Raw genomic sequence first — 19333 nt, forward strand, 5'->3', positions numbered from 1 at the left:
CAGTCTTTACCAGCATCAGGGTCATTTTCAGTGAGTCAGTTCTTTGCATCAGGTGGCCAAAGTATTGGGAGTTTCAGCTTCAGCATCAGTCCTTTCAATGAATATTCAGAACTGATTTCTTTTAGGATGGACTGCTTTGATCTCCTTGAAGTCCAAGGGACCCTCAAGAGTCTTCTCCAACACCACAGTTCAGAAGCATCAATTCTTCGGTGCTCAGCTTTCTTCATAGTCCAACTCTCATATCCATACATGACTACTGAAAAACCATAGTTGTGACTAGATGGACCTTTGTTGGCAAAGCAACGTCTCTGCTTTTTAATATGCTGTCTAGGTTGGTCATAGCTTTTCTTCCAAGAAGCTTTCTCCTTGGAAGAGCGTCTTTTAATTTCATGGCTGCAGTCACCATCTGCAGTGATTTTGGAGCCCCCCCCCCCGCAAATAAAGTCTGTCACTGTTTCCATGCTCTTATTTATTTCTCAACTTAGTAAAATCTACTTCTGCTCCTGCAACTTGAAACTACTCACCCTTTGCTCAGCCATGAATTCCATATTGTTACATTGCATATTTCTGTATTAGGTTTAATCGACCTATCTTGCATTGGACTTTGTTGATTGAACCCTTCTTTTTAAAAAATATTTATTTGTTTATTATTTATTTATTTGGTTTCACTGGGTCTTAGTTGCCACATGTGGGATCCACCTCCCCGAACAAGGATTGGACCCAGGCCTCCCACATTGGGAGCTTGAAGTCCCAGCCAATGGACCACCATGGAAGTCCCAACACCAATCCCTTCTTGAAACTCTTCCCCCCTTTTTTTTCTGACCATGGCTCCCTCTGCTCCTGCGCTAGACCCTCTTTTTACTTGGATGTTGAGATTCCCAAGTTATTCCCTTTCTCCTGATTTTTAAAATAACTATGTTGAGATAAAATTCACATACTATATAGTTCACCCATTCAGTGATTTTTAGTGTGTTTATAATGTTGTGCAACCGTCACACAATTTAATTGAATACATTTTCATTATCCCCCGCGAGAAAGTCCAGACCAGTTAGCAGTCACTCCCCATTCACCTCCCACCTCCACACCCCGACCCTAGGCAACCACTTACCTAGTTTTTGCTTAATAGATTTGCTGGACCTCATTTTTACTCATCCTGTCAAACTGTACTTGTACTCACATATTTCCTGTTTTAGTTCCTTTTCACAGAATGAAAGTGAAAGTCGCTCAGTCATGTCTGACTCTTTGCAGCTATACAGTTCATGGAATTCTCGAGGCCAGAATACTGCAGTGGGCAGCCTTTCCCTTCTGCAGGGGATCTTCCTAACCCAGGGATTGAACCCAGGTCTCCTGCTTTGCGGGCGGATTCTTTACCAGCTGAGCCACAAGGGAAGCCCAAGAATATTAGAGAGGGTTGCCTATCCCTTCTCCAGCAGGTCTTTCCGACCCAGGAATTAAACTGGGGCCTCCTGCATTGCAGGTGGATTCTTTACCAACTGAGCTACCAGGGAAGCCGCTTCTTCACAGAATGGTTACTCTGAAATCTCTGTGTCAAATCCAGGCTTCACTCTTGACCTCCAGATACACGGAGTTGACCCTTTTCCCTCATTCTCAGGTAGGTGCCCTGCAGGGATCTCAGACTGAGTATCTGCCCCCATTGTGGGGAGTGGCACACCCTCACCCCTGCTGCTGCAGTTGCCCAAACTAGAAATCTAGAAGCTGTGACAGACCCCCTCATCCATCCTCTTCCGTCCTGCCTTCCTTACCGTCCTCCCAGTGGTTACCTTGCTTCACACCCTATAACAAGCCTCCAAGCAAGTCTCCATAACTCCCCACTCCCAATCCATATGTACTAATTTAGTAAAGATCATTCTAAAATACAGATTAAGTCTTAAAATTTACTAGTCAGGGAGCCATTCGGATTTTACTGATCCCAGCATAAGAAGGGTTATTAATAACCACGGATTTCTGTGGACTTCCCTGGAGGCCCAGTGGTTAAGACTCCGTGCTTCCAGTGCAGGAGAGCTTGCATTTGATCCCTGGTTGGGGAACTAAGACCCTGCGTGCTTCGTGGTGTGGCCAAAAAAAATAAATAAAAGAAAACAGTTATGAAAAAAATAAAAACAATAGGGATTTCTCTTCTCTCACAGCAAGAAGTCTAGAATTGCCTCTGGCTTTGGTGCAGCAGTCCCGCTTGTTATTGCTGGGGTGATTTGGGTGGTCCTGGCCTTTCCCTCATGTTGCAGGATGGTTGCACCATTCTAGACATCATGCCCGAATTCAAGGAAGGAAGTAAGGGAAAAGTCAGAGCCAGTCAAGGAAAGATATTCATTAGGAAATCAAAATCTTTGCCGGATTCCTTTCCAGTTAGATTTCTTCTGATGCTTCATTGGTCAGAACTGTGTCACAAGGTCACCTCTCACTGCAGAGGAAGTTTCAAATAAGAGCTTTCATTTTTCCTGGCTTCCTGGTAGAGGTAGGCAGGAAGAAAAGGTTGGGTAGGCCATATTCTTCCCCTACTTAAAATCTTTCAATGGCTTTCCACTTTGGGTCATAAAGTTCGACCTTCTTAATGTGATATCAGAGGGATCCCTATGCTGATGTCCTGGTGACGGTTCTAATTCTCCAAACAGACCATGACTTTTTGGATTATTGTTTTCGATCATGTTATTTCCAACAGAGAAAGCCCTTCTTTGTCTTCCTTTTCTTTCTTTGCACACCCACTGCTAACTAAAGCAGAAATACTCAGGTACCGAAAGACAAACTCTTTTCTCTTCCCTCAAAACTCAGTTCATAAGTTGCTTCAGGAACCTTTCTTAACTCCCTTGTAATAATAATAATAATTTTAAAAATTTGTCTCTCTTAAAGATTGTAAGTATCTTGAAGATAGTTTTTAGCTCTGTAAATGTTTGGTGAAGGATTGAATGTATTGATGTTTTCTAAAGTCAGTTTAATTTTCAGTTCTCATGGATGCTAACTTTCAAAATATTCCCATATCCTTGTTTTATTTAAAGGGAAAGACAGATGCTTTTCATTTTTTATTTCAGGCATACTCATCACCCCTGATGGTTACCTTAGTTGCACCTAAGTTAACATCCTGTGTTTGCTTTGAAAATATGCAGATTCAGACACTTTTTAAAAAAAATAAGGATAATTGCTTTACAGAATTTTGTTGTTTTCTGTCAAACCTCAACATGAATCAGCCATAGGTATACATATATCCCCTCTCTTTTGAACGTCCCTCCCATCTTCCTCCCATCTCACACCTCTGGGTTGATACAGGGCCCCTGTTTGAGTTTCCTGAGCCACACAGCAAATTCCCGCTGGCTGTCTGTTTTACATGTGGTGATGTCAGTTTCCATGCTGCTCTCTCCACACAGCTCACCCTCCCCTCCCCCTCCCATGTCCACAAGTCTGTTCTCTATGTCTGCTTCTCCATTGCTGCCCAGCAAATAAATTCTTCAGAACCATTTTTCTAGATGCCGTATATATGCATTAGTATACAGTATTTGGAGAAGGCAATGGCAAGCCACTCCAGTACTCTTGCCTAGAAAATCCCATGGACAGAGGAGCCTGGTGGGCTACAGTCCATGGGGTCACTACTAGTCAGACAAGACTGAGCAACTTCACTTTCACTTTTCACTTTCACACGTTGGAGAAGGAAATGGCAACCCACTCCAGTGTTCTTGCCTGGAGAATCCCAGGGATGGCGGAGCCTGGTGGGCTGCCGTCCATGGGGTCGCACAGAGTCGGACACGACTGAAGTGACTTAGCAGCAGCAGCAGCAGCATACAGTATTTATTTTCTCTTTCTGACTTACTTCACTCTATATAATAGGCTCTAGGTTCATCCATCTTATTAGAACTGACTCAAATGCGTTCCTTTTTATGGTTGAGCAATATTCCATTATGTGTATGTACCACAGTTCTTTATCCATTCATCTGTTAATGGACATGTAGGTTGCTTCATGTTCTAGCTATTGTAAATAGTGCTTCAATGAACAATGGAATGTGTCTTTTTCAATTTTGATTTCCTCAAGGTGTATGTCTAGGAGTGGGATTGCTGGGTCATGTGGTGGTTTTATTCCTAGTTTTTTAAGGATTCTCCGTACCGTCTTCTGTAGTGTCTGTATCAATTTACATTCCCATCAACAATGCAAGAGCATTCCCTTTTCTCCACACCCTCTCCAGCATTTATTGTTTGTAGACTTCTGATGATGGCCATTCTGACCGGTGTGAGGTGATATCTCATTGTAATTTTGATTTGCATTCTCTAATAATGAGGGATGCTGAGCATCTTTTCATGTGTTTGTTAACCATCTGTCTGTCTTCTTTGGAGAAATGTCTGTTTAGGTCTTTTCCCCATTTTTTGATTGGGTTGTTTGTTTTTCTGGTATTGAGCTGTATGAGCTGCTTGTATATTTTGGAAATTAATCCTTTGTCAGTTGTTTCATCTGCTATTATTTTCTCCCATTCTGAGGGTTGGCTTTTCACCTTGCTTATAGTTTCCTTTGCTGTGCAAAAGGTATTAAGTTTAATCAGGTCTCACTTGTTTACTTTTGTTTTTATTTCTATTACTTTAGGAGGTGGGTCATAGAGGATCTTGCTTTGATTTATGTCATCGAGTGTTATGCCTTTGTTTTCCTCTAAAAGTTTTCTAGTTTCTGGTCTTACATTTAGGTCTTTAATCCATTTTGAGTTTCTGTTTGTGTATGGTGTTAGGAAGTGTTCTAATTTCATTATTTTACATGTAGCTGTCCAGTTTTCCCAGCACCATTTATTGAAGAGACCGTCTTTGCCCCATTGTATATTCTTACCTCCTTTGTCAAAAATAAGGCACCCATAGATACATGGGTTTATTTCTGGGCTTTCTATCTTGTTCCATTGGTCTGTATTTCTGTTTTTATGTCAGTACCATACTGTCTTGATGACTGTAGCTTTGTAGTAAAATCTGAAGTCAGGAAGGTTGATTCCTCCAGCTCCATTCTTCTTTCTCAAGACTGCTTTGGCTATTTGGGGTCTGTTGTGTTTCCATATGAATTGTGAAATTTTTTGTTCTAGTTTTGTGAAAAATGCCATTGGTAATTTGATAAGGATCACATTGAATCTGTAGATTGTGTTTGGTAGTACAGACATTTTCACAGTATTGATTCTTCCTACCCAGGAACATGGAATATCTCTCCTTCTGTTTGTGTCATCTTTGATTTTTTTCATCAGTGTCTTTTACTTTTCTGTGTACAGTTCTTTTGTCTTCTTAGGTAAGTTTATTCCTAGATATTTAATTATTTTTGTTGTAATGGTGAATGGGACTGATTCCTTAATTTCTCTTTCTGATTTTTCATTGTTTGTATGTAGAAATGCAAGTGATTTCTGTGTATTGATTTTGTATCCTGCATCTTTGCTAAATTCACTGATTAGCTCTAGTAATTTTCTGATACTATCTTTAGGATTTTCTATGTACAGTATCATGTCATCTGCAAACAGTGAGAGCTTTACTTCTTGTCCAATCTGGATTCCTTTTATTTCTTTTTCTTCTCTGATTGCTGTAGCTAGGACTTCCAGAACTATGTTGAATAATAGTGGTGAAACTGAACGCCCTTGTCCTGTTCCTGATCTTAGGGGGATGCTTTCAGTTTTTCACCATTGAGAATAATGTTTGCTGTAGGCTTATCATGTATGGTCTTTGCAGTGTTGAGGTAGTTTCCTTCTGTGCCCATTTTTTGAAGAGTTTTCATCATAAATGGGTGTTGAATTTTATCAAAGGCTTTTTCTGCATGTATTGAGATTATCATGTTGTCTTTATCTTTCAATTGGTTAATATGGTGTATCACATTGATTGATTTGCATATATTGAAGAATCCTTGCGTCCCTGGAATAACGTGATCATGGTGTATGAGCTTTTTTAATGTGTTGTTGAATTCTGTTTGCTAAACTTTTGTTGAGGATGTTTGTGTCTGTGTTCATCAGTGATGTTGGCCTGTGGTTTTCTTTTCTGTTGTTGTCATTGTCTGGTTTTGGTGTCAGGGTGGTGGTGGCCTTGTAGGATGAGTTTGGAAGTGTTCCTTCCTCTGCAATTTTTTGAAAGGGTTCTAGAAGGGTAGGCATTAGCTCTTCTCTAAATGTTTGACAGAATTCTCCTGTGAAACCATCTGGTCCTGGGCTTTTGTTTTTTGGGAGATTTTTGATCACAGCTTCAATTTCAGTGCTTGTAATTGGGTTATTCATAATTTCTTGTTCAGTCTTGGAAGATTGAACTTAGTTCTAAGAATTTGTCTGTTTCTTCCAGATTATCCATTTTATTGCCATAGAGTTGTTCATAATAGTCTTTTATAATTCTTTGTATTTCTGCATTGTCAATCCTTTTTCATTTCTAATTTTGTTGATTTGATTCTTCTCTCTTTTTTTTCTTGATGTTTCTGGCTAAAGGTTTGTCAATTTTGTTTATCTTCTCAAAGAACCAGCTTTTAGTTTTATTAATCTTTACTATTGTTTCTTTCATTTCTTTTTCAGTTATTTTTGCTCTGATCTTTATGATTTCTTTCCTCCTGCTAATTTTTTTTTCTCTTCTTTTTCCAGTCATTTTAGGTGTAAAGTTAGGTTGTCTCTTCGATGTTTATCTTGTTTCTTGAAGTAGGATTGTATTGCTGTAAACTTCCCTTTTAGAACTGCTTTTGCTTCATCCCATTGGTTTTGAGCTGTGTTTTCATTGTCATTTGTTTCTAGAAGTTTTTTGATTTCCCATTTGATTTCTTCAGTAACCTGTTGGTTATTTAGAAACGTACTGTTTAATATCCATGTGTTTGTGTTTCTGACAGTTTTTTTCTTATAATTGTGGTCAGAGAAGATGCTTGATACAATTTCAGTTTTCTTACTGAGGTTTGGTTTGTGACCTAAGATGTGGTCTAACCTGGAGAATGTTCCGTGCATATTTGAGAAGAAAGTGTATTCTTCTGCATTTGGATGGAATGTCCTGAAGATATCAGCAATATCCATCTAATCCACAGGCCCTTTTTAAAATGAGTTGAAAATATTTCCCGATATTTTTTTATATTATTGAAGAGATTCTTATACTTTGAGGTGAGAATTTTGAACAAAAGCTTTAGTGTGCATGTATGCTTAGTTGGGTCTGCCTCCTGGCAACCTCATAGACTAGCCCATCAGGCTCCTCTGTCCATGGAGTTCTCCAGGCATGAATGCTGGAGCGGGTTGCCATTTCCCATTCCAGGGGATCTTCCCCACCCAGGGATCAAACCCATGTCTCCATCTCCTCGATTAGTGGGCAGATTCTTTACCACTGGGCCTACTGGGAAACCTATATTTAATGTTGCTTCAATTTATAGTCTGAAACATCACCATAAATGTACTTTGAATTATCTTGTAAATAATTCCCTTATCACCAGTTTTAGTTTCCCAGTTGCAGTACCTCATCTTATGTTTTGTTTGCAATCAAATTGGTGTCAAGTGGTGTTGCTTTAACAGCAGGGGCAATTTTAATGCATGCTTTCTGCATTCATGCCAGGTAAAGGCCAATAGTGTGCTGTGGTTATCTTTGTTCAACTAGTTTTAAGATGTGTGGTGGTAAATTTAAATAAAAAAGATCAGAAATGCCAAATACCAAGGTAAATATAAAATAAAATTTTATTCTTTGTAATTTCTGTTTTTTTTGATTGAAGGATGATTGCTTTACAGAACTGTGTTGGATTCTGCCATACATCAACATGAATCAGTCATAGGTATACATATGTCCACTCCATCTTGAACTTCCCTCCCACCTCGCTCCCGATTCCACGCCTGAAGGTTGTTACAGAGCACTGGATTGAGTTCCATGAGTCATACACGCATCCCCGTTGGCTGTCTCTTTTACATATGCTGATGTAAGCTTCCATCTTCCTCTCTCCAGACATCCCTCCCTCTCCTTCCTCCCCGCTGCTGTGTCCATAAGTCTCTTCTCTGGGTCTGGGTCTCCATTGCTGCCCTGCAGGTAATTTCATCAGTACCATCTTTCTAGTAAAACTGTAAAACATATGACTGTTTAAAGCACAAATGATAGCACTGTGGGATTTGTAATATATACAAAGATTTGACAGCTATAGTGAAGAGAAGTAAAGGGGAATAAATGGGCTCCCCATATGAGTGCAGGATTTCTACATTTTATATGAAGTGGTGTATTAACTCTAAATACTAAATAGAATGAAAAGTTAAAGTTGAATATTTTAATTCTCAGAGAAACCGGTAAAAAATAACACACAGCGAAAGATAAACCTAAATTTAATTCTAAAAAAATATCCAAATGATCCGTAGAAGGAAGGGACAAAGGAAGAAAAAGCAGAGGAGACAGAATGAAAATAAGAAGATGGTAAATCTCAGTTCAATCATATCAATTATTATATTAGATTGAAAGAGAACAGATGGAAAAATGTAAATGATAAATAATAATCAGAAGAAGATTGCAGTGGCTCAGACAAAATAGATATCAAGGCAAATAGTATTAACAGATTAAAAAGGATGTTTCTTTTTAATGATTAAAAAACTAAATGTTCAGGAAGATGTAATCATAAATGTATGCATGGAGTAAACATTGTCAAAATTAAAGGGAGAAGCAAAAAGTTTTGGAATCACAGTTGATGATTTTAACATCCTTCTCTCAGCAGTCAGTACAGTATCCAAATAGAAAATCAGTAAAAATATAAGTAATTTTAATAATGCCATCATCTGTCTTGCCCTAATTGATATTTATAGAACACCATACCCACATGACTCATTCCCAAAGACAGACTATATTCTAGGCCATAAATCAGTTCACAATACAAATTAATTTAAATTCAAAAGCATTGAAATCATATATATTATTTTCTCTGATCATAACACAATTAAACAGAGTCAATAATGATACTATCTCTAGGAAAAACCTCACATATTTGGAAGCTAAATAACATGCTTTAGAAAATTCGTTCACCAAAAAAGAAACCATAAGGAAAATTAGAAAATGTTTCGAAGTGAATGATAATGAAACACAGTATCTCAAAATTGTGGGATGCAGCCAAAGCAGTGCTGAGAGGAAAACATGTAGCTTTTACCTCTTATGGTCTAAAATCTAACAAATTGTCAACTTTAAGAAGCTAGGGGATTAAAAAAGGGAAAAGTAAATGCAAAATAAGTAGAAGGAAGGAGGTAATAAAAATCAGAGTAGACATTGATGAAATAAACAAAAGGCATACAATAGAGAAAATTAACAAAAGCATGATTTTTTTTAAAGCATTTTAAAATTGAAGTAATCTACATTTTTTTGTTAGTTTCAGATAGATGGCCAAGCGATTCAGTTATATGTGCGTGCATGTTCCTTTTTAGATTCTTTCCTGTTATGGATTATCACAGGGTATTGTAGCTAGTTCCCAAGTAGAGCCTTGTTGGTTATCTATTTCATGTATAGTAGAGTGTGTATATTAAAGTTGGTTTTTTGAAAAGATCAACAAAGTTTATAAATATCAAGCTAGACTGATCAAAAAATGACAAATCACTGATATAACACATGGAAGAAACATTTTAACAATAGAAACCACAGACATTAAGAGGAAAGGAGAGTATTCTGTATAACTTTATGCCAAGAAATTTGATAATTTAGATGAAATGGACAAATATCTTATAGCTCTCTAATTATTCACCATGTCTTAGAGCTACTCTAACTCCCAGATCCTAAGTTCTGAAATATCTCTCTTTGAATCCCTGCCTGTCTCTGCATCTCATCATGAACTGTTAATGAGTTTCTTGCTTCTCCAAGTTCAGCCTGTCACCACTTCCTGGTTTAACTTCACTTGCCTTTCTGCTTAATATAGACTCTTAATCAATTGTGTAGAGAAGCTTTCACTGTTGTTCTCACTTTGGTCATTCAGTTCCTCTGCCACAGTGACTTGACAATTACCAGATCTGAGTCAGTGTCTTTGCTTTTCTTTTCTTATGCCCAGGAGGCCTGGCCTTACTGGACCGCATCATAAAACCCAGCCATTTGTTATGTTATCCAGCACCCAGGTTTGCTCCTAGAGAGTATCAGCTAGCTTCTGCTTTGTAACAGTGAACAACAACAGTTTGAATGTTAACTATTTAGCCCACAAGTCTGAGAACTGGCAGTTTGAGCTGTGCCCAGCTGGCCAGTGGTTCTGGTCTGAGTCAGGCTTGGCTCATCACAGCTGGCCCCAATCGCATGGTGGTTTCAACTGATGAGCCTCTGGCTGACTCACAGTTTGCCTGTAAATGGTTTGTCCCCTTCCATCAGGCCACCCAGGGTTGGTTCACACGTGGTTGGTTAGATTCGGATTCTCAAAGCAGCAAGAGTGGAAGTGCATGAGGCCTTTGGGGGTCTGTCTAGGCTCTCAGCTCATATGTGGCCTCTGCTCATACATTGTTTTGACCAAAGCAAGTTACAGGAAGTGGGGGAAATAGAGTCCTGGTGAGAGAAGGAAAATCATGTGGTGGCCACTTTTGTAATCTTGTGATTTATGTCTAGGTTACTGCTGTCTGCTATTCCTTAGCACTCATTGTAAGGTTTTTCTGTTGTTTTCCCTGGGTAGTCTTTTCTAATGCTTTTGTTTACATCCATATAAAAATTACTTCCACCTGAAAATTTTTTAAGCCTAACAATTTCAACAATGTGGGTCGCTGTGTGTTCCAGTTTTAGAATATTTTCCATTACCGTAGAAAGATTTCTCGTTTCTATTTGCCATTGATCCCTGTTCCCACCCCTAATCTGCAAAACTATGAATCTGCTTTTAGTATCTGTGGATTTGCCTTTTCTGGACATTGTATATAGGGCTTCCCTTGTGGCTCAGCTGGTAAAGAATCTGCCTGCAATGCGGGAGACTGGGTTCGATCCCTGGGTTGGGAATATAAGTGGAATCTTAAATACGTAGGCTTTTTCATCTGGCTTCTTTCATGAATATTAATGTTTCTGAGGTTCATCCATGTTGTATCATGTCTCAGTAATTTTTTTTGCTGAGTTGTATTTTAGTCTATGAATATACCGTACTTCATTTATCCATTCACCAATTGATGGACATTTTATTTTTCTCCAATTTTTAGCTGTTATAAATAATACTGCTGAATATTTGCTTGGAATCTTTGTGTGGGCATACATTTCCATTTGTCTTGGGTATATGCCTGGGAGTTGAATTCCTAGCTTATGTGATAAGTGTATGTTTAATTTTTAAAGGAAATTATTAAACTCTTTCCCAAAGTGACTGTATAATTTAACCTTCTCATCAGCAATGTATGAGGGTTCCAGTTTCTCACATCCGTGGCAAACTTGTTGTCTTTTTGATTATAGCTCTTCTAGTGGGTCTGAAGTGGTATCACTGTAGTTTTCATTTTGCATTTCCCTAATGAATAATGATTTTTGAGCGTTTTTTTGTGTGCTTGTTAGCAGTTCAGATGTCTTCTTTAGTGAAACGTTCAAATCTTTTCTCGTTTTTATTTTACTTTTTGCTTTATTGAAGTACTGCATTTATTTCATATGTATATTTTCGTCTTTCCATCATTTTAGTTTGTCTGATCACCATGACTACTGTGTCCTATCACAGCATTCCATATATTCTTAAGACTGAGCAAATGGTAGAGTTCCATTTTTAAAAATAAAATGGGCATTTTGGACAATGCGTTCTTGGCAGTGAACCTTTATCAGACACAGTAGGGGAAGTTTTCACCTGCATTATAAAAAGTACAACCAGATATCAACTGGGACAGAAATGAACTAAGATGGAAAGTTTTGAAAAAAGATTTAAATTGTTTTCTTAAAGAGATTTCCTCAACTGCAGTAAATCTTGAGTAGTTTTCAGGTCAGTCATCTGGAGCAATTCTTCACATAATTGATGATTTTGGTTTCCACTTTGGGAGATAACCACCCTTTTCTATACTCGCTTGCATTTTTTTTAATGTCTTCTACAGAACAGATCCTTTCTGTGTCTTAGGAGTTTTCGCCCCTCCCATTTTAAAAAATATTCTTACTGTCTTGATCTTGGTAGTGATGGTTTGAGTCTCTTCCACTCTTATTTGATTTTTGTGCAAATTTTGCTTGAGTATCTCATATAGATTTCTTAAAAAGTTTTTTTATTGAAATCTAGTTGATATACAATGTTGTGTTACTTTCTGCTGTAGAGCACAGTGAATCAGTGATGCATCATAAAGATTTCTTTGTTGGAGCTTTTCAGCTTGTAAAAATCATCATCACCACCTTCATCAAGTTTTGCTTTTTCCTGTGGAACCTTGTTACCATTTCCAGGGGCAGATTGCTCTCCAGAGGTACTTAGCAGTTTCCGTCATCTTCATCTTCCTCCACCGTTGCCATGTGCTGTCCACTAATACGCACAGACCTGCACCGCGATTCAACTGTAAAACCCCAGGTGGTGTCATTTCAGAGTCCCCAAGGCAAGCCGTCAACCAGAAAGATATTTCTCAAAGTCGCCAGTGTTGCTTCACTTGGGCTGCCTTCATCATTCATTGCCTCTGCTTCAATAATGTGCAAAACCATCTTTTGCCCTGGCCCCTCCACTGATTGTTTTCAAAGATACCTGCTCATTTTCATCACAGTTCACGACCAGGACAGTTCTGCGGCCTTTGGGTGGCTTTCTGTGGACAGTGGCTCACTCATAGGTGGGAGAGAAGGCAGAGAAAGAGAAATGACTTCTGTTCCAGGGAACAGCTATACAAGATGGGATCCTCCCAGAGCTAATCTCTGCCCATTTAAAAACTGGTTCTCTGTCTTCCTCTTGAGTTGTAAGAGTTCTTTATATATTCTGGTTACAAGTCCTTTAATAGACACATGATTTGCATATGTTTTCTTACAGTGGGTGGTTTGTTGTTTCATTTACTAATGGTATCTTTTTAAATGCAAAAGTTTAAAATTTTTAATAAGTTATTTTATCAGTTATTTTCCTTTATTATCATGCTTTTGATGTCATATCTCAGAACACGTCCTCACCCAAAGTCATGAAAATTTTCTGCTTTTTTTTTTCTGGAAATTTACTGTTCTGGTTCTTACATGTAGACCATGATCCATTTTGAGTTTTTCTCTGTTGTCTGAGTTTGTGAATTATTGGTATTGATTATTTCGATATTTGATAGGGTTCAAAGTGAAGCCATTTGAGGCTGCTATTTTTCTTTGCGGAAATATTTTTTAAGATATCAATCTGAAATTTAAATATTCAAATTTTAAACTTTATATATATGCCTGTTAAGAGACTATTTTTTCTTGAGTCAGTTTGATAATTTGTTTCTTTCTAAAAATTTGTTCATTTTATCTAAATTGTCTAATTTGTTGGTAGTCTCTTTTACTGTTAGTAGTCTCTTTTACTCCTTTTAATTTTTGTAGGGTTGTTAGTACTTTCAGATTCCTTTCATCAAGCCGAAAAGTTGGGGTTTGTTCTCCTGTTCTATTGCACACTTTGGTCACTATGCTTGTGTCCAGGGCCAAGTGGCAGGAAGAGAGAGAAAGAATAAGATGGGAGTTTGTCCCACTTTCTTGGGATCAGAGAGGAAGGTTTCCTTCCTAAGAGTTCTAATTCCTATTCCTCTGGGACTTCTAATGTCATCGGATTAGCAGTGACTTCTAATGTCACTGCTCATGGGATTGCTTAAAAGCTGAGGCTTAAGAGACCTCAGAGAGGAAAAAGATGGGGGATGTCTGCACTCTGTCTGAGTCTGAAGGATTCCCTCCCTCACTCCAGAAGCCAGGATGAGGGGGTGTTTCCTGGAGCTGTCTCTGCTTCAGACTCAGTACCAGCTCTGGGTTTCACACTGCCCTGCTGAGTTGCGTTCAGTCTGGGGGATGCTGGAGGTCAAACGCGGCAAAGCCATCACTGGTTTGGTGGTGCTTGGGATTCTGGCCTTTTTGCTTCAGTCTTCTCACTACTCTTTCCTATTCAGAGTCCTCAGAAGCGGCTCAGTGCATTCTGTCCAAGTGTGTATCTGTGCTCAGTGGCGGGTATACGCTTGTTCTAATTTATTGTAACCAGAACCACAGTCTGTTTTTAATCAGTCTATCTCCCTTTCACCTTAAACCCATTGCTTTCCTTCTTTAATTTATTTACTTTTTGGAAAATCTCATTGTATTTTGCCATCTAGTAAGATGATGCTAGTAGGTGGGGGCTTCCCTGGTGACTCACTGGCAGGCATATATGCCAGTGCGGGAGACACGAGTTCAATCCCTGGTCCGGGAAGATCCCCCATGCTGTGATGCATCTAAGCCCATTGAGCCTGTGCTCTAGAGTCCAGAAGCCGTAACTACTGAGTCCATGTGCTGCAGCTACTGAAGGCCGAATGCCCTAGAGCCTGTGCTCTACAACAGGAGAAGCCACCACAATGAGACGCCTGAGCGCTGCAACTAAAGAAAAACCCACACAGCAACGAAGACCCAGCACAGCCACCAAAAAAAAAAAAAGATGATGCTGGTAGAGATGTGTTTTGCTACATATAACCCATGCAGTACTGAAGATTCCACCTCTTTCATCATTACGCAGATTCTTTAGGAATCTAAACTCAATACACTGTCTTTTGAAAAAAAAATCTTTTTGTTTAATCTCCTCATTCTCCAGATTTTCTGGATTTCTTTCTAATTCTTGAAAACCAAATAGGTTGAGATTAAAGAACCACATACAGATTTTATTTACAAAGAAAATAGAACTCTCACATTAAGAAGTAATTTAGCAATAGACTGTTGCTGCTGCTAAGTCACTTCAGTCGTGTCCGACTCTGTGTGACCCCATAGACGGAAGCCCACCAGGCTCTCCCGTCCCTGGGATTCTCCAGGCAAGAACACTGGAGTGGGTTGCCATTTCCTTCTCCAATGTATGAAAGTGAAAAGTGAAAGTGAAGTCGCTCAGTCGTGTCCGACCCTTAGCTACCCCACGGACTGCAGCCTACCAGGCTCCTCCATCCATGGGATTTTCTAGGCAACAGTACTGGAGTGGCTTGCCATTGCCTTCTCCGTTACTTTTATATAACTAGCTGATAGACTCTGGAGAATCATTAATGAATCCCGATGGGTAAATTCCTGACCTGACCCCCTGCACAGTGGCTGCAAGGACGAGGCAGTAGGAGTCTGTGAGTATTTCCAAGTCACCTAGACTATAGCTCTCTTGTTTTGAAAGCTGCTCTAAGGTGTCCTGAAGTAATTACAGATATATATGGGGAGATATATATGTGGGCTTCCCTGGTGGCTCAGATGGTAAAGCATCTGCCTGCAATGCAGGAGACCTGGGTTCGATCCCTGGGTTGGGACAATCCCCTGGAGAGGGAAATGGCAATCCACTCCAGTACTCCTGTCTGGAAAATCCCATGGATCGAGTAGCCTGGTAGGCTACAGTCCATGGGATTACAAAGAGTCGGACACGACTGAGCAACTTCACTGGTTCACTGGTATGGGAAGATTTGGTGTAATTTTCCAATTAAAAAAAATGACATAGTCACAAACAGAAACTTAAAATTTTTCCAAGTGAAATAATAATAATGAGATCCAACTAATTCCTGCTGCTCTGAAGTCCTTCTACAGGATCTTAACCCATGGCGGGGAGGCATCCTGAGAACTAATGAAAACTGTGGTCCACATCTTGAGAAAAATTGGAGATACACAGACATATTTTTGCATATACTTTTAAGTGCTTTCAGGAGCTGTCTTCATGCTCATCTTTGGAAACCCAGGGCAGAGGTAGACCCCCCAGGTAAGAATTCCTGCAGTGAGATGACCAGATATCCTTGCCTGTTAGGATTGTCCTGGGCAGTGCCTTGGCAGGTTGAACTTTGATGTGAGATATTGTAGAAAGCCTCCTGTAAATTACCTGTGATACTTGGAGAAATAGTATCACAGAGTCCTTGGTCCCTTGTCTACAACTTGAAATTCCAGCTCAGATCTTTTTCCTGCAGTAAGGAGGCAGGAGGCACCCTTCAGGCCGCTGTGGTTGCTCCAAGTTTGTTGGAACTTATGAAGTGTGTGTTCTGGAGTATATGGGGTTACACAAGCTCCCCGAGGAGAGATTTCTCAGCCCCCCTTCAAAGGCTGCTGTTCCAGGGCCCGTGAGAATAGGGAGAGTGCTGACCAAGCAGAGAGGTGGGGAGAGTCCTGACTCAGGCATTGAAGGCCTACTGGCAAACCTGTTCCTTAGCTTACCTGTTCACTTAGTATTGCTGTGAATCCCTTTCTCTTTAGGTAAAGTAGAAATAGCAGTACCCGTTCTGTCATTTAACAGGACTTTGTGAGATTTAGTGACAATAATATATGTGATTTTTAAAATATACAAGCGTCTCAAAGTGAAAGGGACACATAGCACAATAGCTTTGACAAAATGGCACTTTCATTATTCGCCATGCATTTGTTCATTAGTAAATACATCTCATCTAATACTCACAGGGCATCTTTAACTTTCCTGTGCTCCTGGTTGGGAATATGGTTCTTCTATCTTTCAAATAGGGCTTCCCTGGTGGCTCAGCGGTAAAGAACCCACCTGTTAATTCAGGAGACGTGGGTTTGACTCCTGGGTCGAGACGATCCCCTGGAGAAGGAAAAGGCAGTCCACTCCAGTATTCTTGCCTGGGAAATCCCATGGACAGAGGAGCCTGGTGGGCTGCAGTTCACGGGCTTGCAAAGAGTCAGGTACAACTTAGTGACTAAAAGAACAACAGCAGTATCTCTCAAATACTTTCTAGAATCTCTTTATATGTAGAAAAGAGAGAATTAAAGGAAGTTTGGTAATACAGAATAAGGAAGTCAGATGATTTGTATAATATTTACATTGGAAAGATCAGTAATTACATAGTTTATCGTGGCTTTTAAAATGACAGTCAGAGGAAGTAGAATGAGTTTCGGTTTTCCTGAAACTAGTGAGATCTGATCCTGTCCCGTTCCCTGTCCTGGAGATGACCTAGTTACAGGGGCAGATGATAGCTGCCCTTTCCTGAGCGCGCCCCATCTTTACAGATGTCTGTCTCGCTTAATCATCCCTTGCCTGAGGTCCAGGGGCTCCCTGAGTTGAAATTCCCACCCTGGCTCTTTAACCTGCAGAGTCTGTGCTCACAGCTCCTGAGAAGCCGGAAAGTGGGGCTGAATTACAACAGGCTGAACTGGCATTTGCCCTTCCTGGGGTTCATAGGGGTCAGTGAATTCACATTCTTTAACCTTGAAGGCTCAGAATAACCTTCGAGCTTGCTCTTCAGGACCTAGAGATAGTGGTAATTGCCATCTGAAATCAGGGTGAGAACTAGGATGGAAGCAGGTTCTAACTTTTAGGAAGTAATCATTTTGCTGTACACCTGAAACTTGCACAACATTGTAAATCAACTATACTCCAAAATAAAATAAAAATTAGGGCGACTTTCCTGGTGGTCCAGTGCTTAAGGCTTCATGTATCCATGGCACGGGGTACCCAGTTTGATTCCTGGTCAGGGAACTAAGATCTCATATGCTGTGTGGTGTGGACTAAAATGGAAACAAAACTCCAAAAAAGTAAGGTTCTGTGAGTTCCACTTTTTAATTTTGAAATCCTTAAAGAAATGAATTTCCGTTGCTTTTATCTATTTTTGAGAGTTTTTCCCCAACATGTTGTGTTTACATTTCTGAGTTATTAGATGGTATGAAGCAAAAGATGACATTAATATGCAAATGCAGTTCATTTTCTCCTTTATTGTTAGAAAGGAAAAAGTGCTGGTGTTTCCACAGATGCAGGCAGTGTTGTGTCTGTAGGCTGGATCCCCCATCAATCTGGGCCTGCTGGGTACATTACCAACGTGGCAGAATAGAAAAGACCAAAGGCTGAATTTTAAGTAACATTCCTGGTTGTTCAGAGTCTCTTAAAAATATTCAGAATACCTAGCTCTGTGTCTGAGTCATCTGCTGTACTGGGTGGGAGGTAAAATCGGGGAATTTTGGCTGGCTACTGCTATGTTACAATTTCTCGAGAAACCTTAAGAAAACAATGGTCTTGAGCATGCCTCGAGCTGTTCTCAGGGAAACTATGGCAACGGGGCTTTTAATTAAAGCCGAAGTAGTGTGTGTGGTTTAGGAAACAGAGATGCTGCCAGCTGATAGGAAGAGTGTGCGAGAATAATCCAGACAACTGAAAAAAAAATTCGTTTTGGATATATTTGGTAATTCTTTGTTCTGTATGTGGTTCAAAGAAATGATAGGGAAACTCTTTTAGTGGATATCAGTATTTGACGTTAGAATGTTATATATGTATTTAAAGAGAATATAGTTTCCTGATTATGGTTTTAAGATTAATGTTCAAATTAATTTATAATTCTTGAGTACACTTTAATTGACAGTGGGAAGGCCGACCTGGAGGGCGGCCAACCTAGGGTGGGTCACAGAATGGATGTTATTTCCATTTTGATACAGGAAATTGTTAACATGTCCCAGTGAAATGCACCAGTGGGTTGATGAGCAACAAATTAGTAAACGATTCCTCTCTCGAGCTGAACCTTTGACAGCCTACATGCTAGAATTTATTATGAAGCCACAGCATAACCAAAAGTAACTTAAAAAACAGAAACTAAAGGGGAAAGCAAAAGTTGCCACTTTTCTCGAGTCAAAGTGCGTGTTGTGTAAGGACACCCAGCGATGGGGAGAGCGGGTCGTCCTCTCTGTCGGAATGTGAGCAGCGGTGCTTCCGCTCGCTCTTCCAACGCGCCTGCTGGAGGGTGGGCTGTGCCCCGGGGAGCGCAGCCGCTGCGGCGGTGAGGAGCGCCTGCTGGAGGGTGGGCTGTGCCCCGGTGAGGGCGGCGGTGAGGAGCGCCTGCTCAGTCACCGCGACGACGTGGAGCCGGCGTGGACGGCGCGGCTCCTCCAGCGCCTGTTGCCCGGCCTCTTCGCCCGCGCTTCCAGGCCGCCTCTTGCTTGCCCGTCGGCCGCGTTAGGTGCCTGAAGTCTGGGCTGACCCGTGGGCCGTGGGATCGGTCGTGTGTTCTCAGCCGCAGCTGGGCACGCAGCCTCAACTCCGACGCGGCCCAGCCGCCCCACGCCCGCGCCTGCTGTGTTTTCGCATTGGCGGTTCCCTGGCAGAAGTCTCACCTCCATCCTGCTACGTTTTCGTACTGTTGCCAGAGCTGGAATTCTGCCGCTCTTTTATTGGTGTGTTTGGTAATGCCTGGGTGTGTGTGTTAAGCCGCTTCAGCCGTTCCTTTTCCCTACTTCAAAAGGAGAATGAAGCCTCGGCTCTTCCGTGCTTTTATCTCACAGTCCTTGCTTAATCCTCCCGGGACTGGATGAGGGCACCAGGTGTGGGGACCAGCGCATCTGCCTCCCAAGGCAGGTACCACGCACCTTTCATCTTGTCTCTCTGTAGCCTTATGTGGCATCTGGC

At 40.6% G+C, this 19333-nt stretch overlaps 1 protein-coding gene and 1 pseudogene across 13 annotated transcripts in view; one reads left to right on the top strand and one right to left on the bottom strand.

The window, feature by feature from the left end:
- Window positions 1-19333, top strand: part of DST (dystonin) — a 542031-nt gene that overhangs the window by 7988 nt on the left and 514710 nt on the right. The gene's annotated exons all lie outside the window — the stretch shown is intronic.
- On the bottom strand, window positions 11777-12483 carry LOC129543525 (nucleophosmin-like; annotated as a pseudogene).

Source organism: Moschus berezovskii, chromosome 23 (genome assembly GCF_049115385.1).
Source record: "Moschus berezovskii isolate FMDL1 chromosome 23, NW_MosBer_1.0, whole genome shotgun sequence".
NCBI classification, from domain to species: domain Eukaryota; kingdom Metazoa; phylum Chordata; class Mammalia; order Artiodactyla; family Moschidae; genus Moschus; species Moschus berezovskii.